At 34.8% G+C, this 5,645-nt stretch overlaps 1 non-coding gene across 1 annotated transcript; it reads left to right on the forward strand.

Moving 5' to 3' along the window:
- The first annotated feature begins 339 nt into the window (after positions 1-339).
- LOC128282973 (small nucleolar RNA R71) lies at positions 340-446 on the forward strand. Its single transcript, XR_008273320.1, has one exon. It is a non-coding gene; the product is annotated as a small nucleolar RNA R71 (small nucleolar RNA).
- Positions 447-5,645: the final 5,199 nt, after the last annotated feature.

Genomic DNA, 5,645 nt, shown 5'->3' on the forward strand with positions numbered 1-5,645 from the left:
GGGTGAAATTCTAGATTGCTCATCCCACCTCCACTTGCATCGCACTGCATTACTAGATGTACCTGCGTAGAACCAAGTAAACCATCAATCTTTTTATTCAGTAGTTCTACCTGATTTGACAACATAGTAACTGAGTCGACGTTAAAAACGCCAGCTGCCTTGGTTGGCTTTGTCCTCATCACTTGCCACTGGTAATTATTCAGTGACATCTCCTCCATAAACTCATAAGCATCTTCAGGAGTCTTATTATTAATGGTTCTGCCAGCAGCTGCATTAATCATTTGTCTAGTTGAGGGATTCAAACCGTTGTGGAAAGTCTGAAGCTGTAGCCAAAGGGGTAACCCATGGTGAGGGCACCTTCTCAATAAGTCCTTGTATCTCTCCCATGCATCATAAAGTGTTTCTAAATCCATCTACACAAAAGAAGAGATATCATTCCTTAATTTAGCCATTTTAGCCGGCGAAAAATATTTAAGCAGAAATTTTTCGGTTATTTGTTCCCAAGTAGTGATTGACCCTCGTGGCAACGAGTTCAACCACTATTTAGCCTTATTTCTCAATGAAAAGGGAAATAACCGAAGGCGAATGACATCGTCATAAAAAGCCATTGATCTTAAAAGTGTCACAGAATTCCAGAAAATTTGCTAAATGAGTGTTTGGATCCTCGTCCTGCAAACCATCAAACTGAACAAATTGTTGTATCATTTGAATCGTGTTAAGTTTCAGTTCAAAATTATTTGCAGCAACATTAGGTCTAACTATACTCGATTCAGTTCCTGTTAAACTAGGTTTAGCATAATCATACATAATACACAGAGTAGGATTCTGTTCTACTGGATTTATCGCAATCGCAGGACGTAGTGGATTATTCTGATTATCAGCCATCTCCTCATTTGTAGTATGGATATCGTCCTCTTGACCTTCCTCTATGTATTGTAGGCTTCGTCTTATTTCTCTTCGGTTTCTGTGAGCTGTGCTTTCGATCTCACTGTCAAAAAGCAAAGGTTCTGATGGGTTCCTCCTAGTCATAAACTATTAAAAACTTGCCAAAAAAAAACAAAAGAAGAATTAGAAAAGAAAAAATTAAACTAAAAATAAAAAGTAAATTGCAATAAAAGTAAAAAAAAAGGCTAAAGTAATAAAAATCAAATGTTCCTAATATCTTAGTCCCCGGCAACGGCGCCAAAAACTTAATGGTCGCGAAACTAATTAAAAATTCAACTAAGGTAAGCGCACCTATCGAACAGTAGTATAGTTATGGTGAGACTGAAAATATCGTATCCACTAGGACTAAAAGTACTAGTAATTATTATCTTTTTATCATCTAGCCTAGGAATTAAAGGGTGTTTTTAAACTAAAACTAATTATCTAATTAACTAAGACTACGACAGAGATGAAAGTTGGAAAATACTTTAGGAAAATCGATAGAGAAGACAATACCCAAGGAAGAATCCACCTAGACTTCACTTATTACCTTTGAATTAGACGATTTATTCACTTGACTTAATCCGTAGAAATCCCTTATTTATGTTAATACCCCTTTCGAGACTAAAAACAACTGACTCTAGGTTGATTAATTGAAATCTCTTTCTAATTAAAACCCCTATTGTCGCATTAACTCAATCTATGGATTCCTTTATTAGATTTGACTCTAATTCGGCAGATTTATGTCATCCCATATCTAGGATTGCATGCAACTCCACTTGATTATGAATGATCTACTCCTATTCAGGGACTTTTCCTCCACTATATAAGCACATCAAAAACCTGAATTAATATCCAGTAATATTAAAGCAAGGATTAAATTCATAATTAAGAATAAGAACAAGTATTTATCATATAACTCAAATAATAATAAGATCCGTCTTAGGTTTTATCTCCCTTAGGTATTTAGGGAGTTTAGTTCATAATAATAATAGAAAACATCTCAAAGTTTGGAAAACAACAAAACATAAAGAAACCTAAAGAACTCCTAGGAGATTGAGTGGAAGTCTTCAACCTTGATGTAGATCCTGCCTACGAGGTGATTCCGATGGCTATCCTTAGGTATTTTATGCCTTCTACTCTGCGTATCCCTCTAATCCTCTTTTAGGGTCTTTATATAGGGTTTTGAATGCCCAAATCAGCCCAAAATAAGCCTTTTCCAAGTAGAACTAGACTTAGATTCGAAGGGACACGACCGTGTGCCACGCCCGTGTGAAGGTGCTCAGGCCGTGTGCAATTCTAACTTGGATTAATGTTGACACGACCATGACACACAGGCGTGTGGTCTACCCTTGTGTCACACACAGGCGTGTGGATCACCCGTGTAGAAGTGCCTAGGCCGTGTAAAACACTGATTTAGTCTTGATTTGCCCCTTTTTGGCCCGTTTCTCACTCTTTTTGCTATCCTAAGCTTTCCTGAGTATAAAACATGAATTTAAAGGATTAGGAGCATCGAATTTAATAAAAACCAAGGAAAAATCATCCATAAATATGCTAAGCATGGGGTAAAAATATGTATTTATTATGGTTTATCAGTTAATGTAAGGAGCCAGTGTGACAGCCCTAATTTGGCCCTAGTCGGAAAGTGGTTTCGAGATCACAAAACCGAGTCCCAAAAATAATCAAATGTTATATTATGTGTTTATTTCATGTGAAAATGCATGTGTGAAAATCCCATGCTTTGATTCTGCCATTTGTGAGTGAAATTATGAAATAGGACCTATGTGAAAATTTTTGAAAATGCTATAGGCTAATATGTAGTGGCCTAATAAATAGTAGTACAAAATAGGAGGATTTGCATGTCAAACTTCCCATTTTATGTGTAGTGGCTGGCCATGGTGTTAATGGTAGACAAAATGTGCAAATTTTTTTTTATTGAAGTTATGGCATAAGTATGGCACAAATAATATATGTTATTTTGTGTCATAAAATGTTTAGTAATAGAATAACAAAAAGGAAGAAAAGAAGGTTTTTGTTCATTCTTGTTCATGAAAGCTAAAAATAGAAGAGAAAGGAGAGGAAAAGAGCTCTTGAATGTTCGGTCACTTGGGGAAGAAAAATCCAAGGTAAGTTCATGGTAGTTTGCTTCTATCTTGATGTTTATGAGTTCTTCTTAATCCTACCCTAACTCATGAAGCATATTTTGATTTTTGGTTGTGTTGTGAGCATTCGGTCATGAATTAAAATGAAGGAAATGGTTGTTGTTTCATGTCCTTTTGATGAAAAATGGAAGATAGGTGAAGTTGAGCCTAGCAAATGAGCATGCATGTGCCTTAGATGCTAAGGGAAAAATCGGCTAACATGTTGTGCTTTAAAATGATGAAATGAATATTATGCTTAAGTAAAATTATAGATATGTGATGATCGATTGGTGATATGCATGTTTAAATAACATGCATGCAAGGTATGTGTGAAAGAGTGATTTGGTAATAAATCTGTTTGGGACAGCAGCAGTAACGTGATTTTGGAAAATCACCATAAATTGTGGGAGATGATTTAAAAGCTGAATAAATTATGTAATTAAAGATTAATGAGTCTAGTTTCTTATAAAACAAATCGTGTAAGCAAAATAATTTCTGATAATGAGATATTTGAAGTGATGTGGGACAGGGTCAGAATGACTTCTAGATCCTCTGTTCTGTCTTTATAAAATCATTATAAATTTTACAAAAATGTTCATAAGATGAAATTTATATTCTTAGACTCCTTAATGAGTATAGTTTCAAATTAAATAAACAAGAACATATTTTGAATTCTGTACAATGAGAAATTTGATTCGTAGTGAGGAGTGGTCAGATTAGTCAAATAGTGAAATAGGGGAAACTTTAAGAAAACTCTGGTATTGATTGTCCAAACCAAAAATTCTGAAAATTTTATGGATGAAATATATATGAGTCTATCTTCAGGGAAAATTAACAGCACTTGATTTGGAGTTTCGTAGCTCCAGTTATAAATGATTTAGTGACTGTTGCTCAGGAAGACAGCTTGCAGTGAAATTATGATTATGTGGTAAACATTGACAAAAATATGTTAATGAGTTGCTTATTGATTTCTTATAAGCTTATTATGATCAGTAGGTGTGAAAGTCGAATATATATATATGTATATATTATATTTTGAAAGTGATGCTCGAATAGTTGAATAATGACTAGTTTAAAATCTTTGAATTTAAGCTCAAGAGCATAGAGGGGCAAAATTCGGATAGGGAAAAGAGAAAGTAATCGAATAGCCGTTGTAATTGTTCGGCAACATTCAAGGTAAGTTCTTAAGTGTTTAAGCTTGATTCCTATTTATATGCCTAAGAGTTAAATTAATATGGAAAAGGGAATGTAAATTTTATTTAGTTAATGTGCCGAATATGTAATGATTTAAGGCTATAAGCCGATTATGGCTATTATGCTTAAGTTGAATTGGATTTGGAAATTTGATGCACTAAATGAGTGTTACAATGAATAAACTGTACCGTATATGTGCTGGTGGAGATATCACGATTTGTGATTATTAAATACCTAAAGGAAACCATGATGTGTATAAAATTATTATTATTAGTCCTTTGTGGTAGCCGAATATGGCTTGGCACTAAAGTGATTAAATGTGAACTTCGATGAGGTAAACTGTTAAAAGTGTGGTGCTATAAGACTATGGGTTAATATGACATGTGGATTCGTTCCGTAAAGTAAATTATTAAGGTATGTGGTATGTACTTATGCATGTTAAATCGATTGCAATTGAATCATGAATATGAATTGCGAAGAATAGGTAAAAATGCCTATGACATTTATGTGACTAAGGGTAAAACCATCGTAAATTATCGATAAGGATGGGCTATGTGCGGAACCATCTTATAATTGCTAATTTGAAAGGTTGTGTGTGAATCAGTGAGCAATATGTATATATTAGATGAATCGTGACCTTTTGGTTCTACTTGAATTAAGTTGTGCGATAAATAATTTATGTATATGACTAATAGTCGAATAGTCACTATGGGTTAAGTTTGAATGGTGAAATGGATATGTGATATTTATGAATGACTTTTGAACCGAAATGTAAACGATGGTGTTCATATGGAGCTTATACCCGAATTTACAAATGACTACGAATGTGATATGTTGAATGAGATGTATTAATATATGATTAAATATGCATGATATTTTATGTGTATTTGGGTTAAATCCCGTAGGCTTCGTGCTGGTATTATATTCGGGATAAATCCCGCAGGCCTAGTGCTGGTATTATATTTGGGCCTTCATGCCTAGCAGGCTTAGTGCCGGTGATGTGTATTCGGGCCTTCGTGCCTAGCAGGCTTAGTGCCGGTGATGTGTATTCGGGCCTTTGTACCTAGCAGGCTTCGTGCCAGTGATGTGTATTCGCCTTCGTGCTTGAGCGTGCTTCGTGCTTGATGTGTATTCGCCTTCGTGCTCAGCAGGCGTAATGCCGGTGAAATGATATGTTATGTGAATTTGGTGTTCCTTGTAAGATAAGGGTTTAGCCGAATGTTAAAGATGAAATGATAGTGTATTGTATCATGCTTATATGGCCTAATGGCAAGTATAACATGTTGGTAAAAATGCAATATGCTTTTATAATCGAATGATAAGTTTGAAATGAACGTGAGTGAAATGTTATGCATAAGCTATCAAATGCTAAGTGTGAAAATGAGA

This window comes from Gossypium arboreum, chromosome 10 (genome assembly GCF_025698485.1).
Source record: "Gossypium arboreum isolate Shixiya-1 chromosome 10, ASM2569848v2, whole genome shotgun sequence".
In the NCBI taxonomy this organism is placed as follows: domain Eukaryota; kingdom Viridiplantae; phylum Streptophyta; class Magnoliopsida; order Malvales; family Malvaceae; genus Gossypium; species Gossypium arboreum.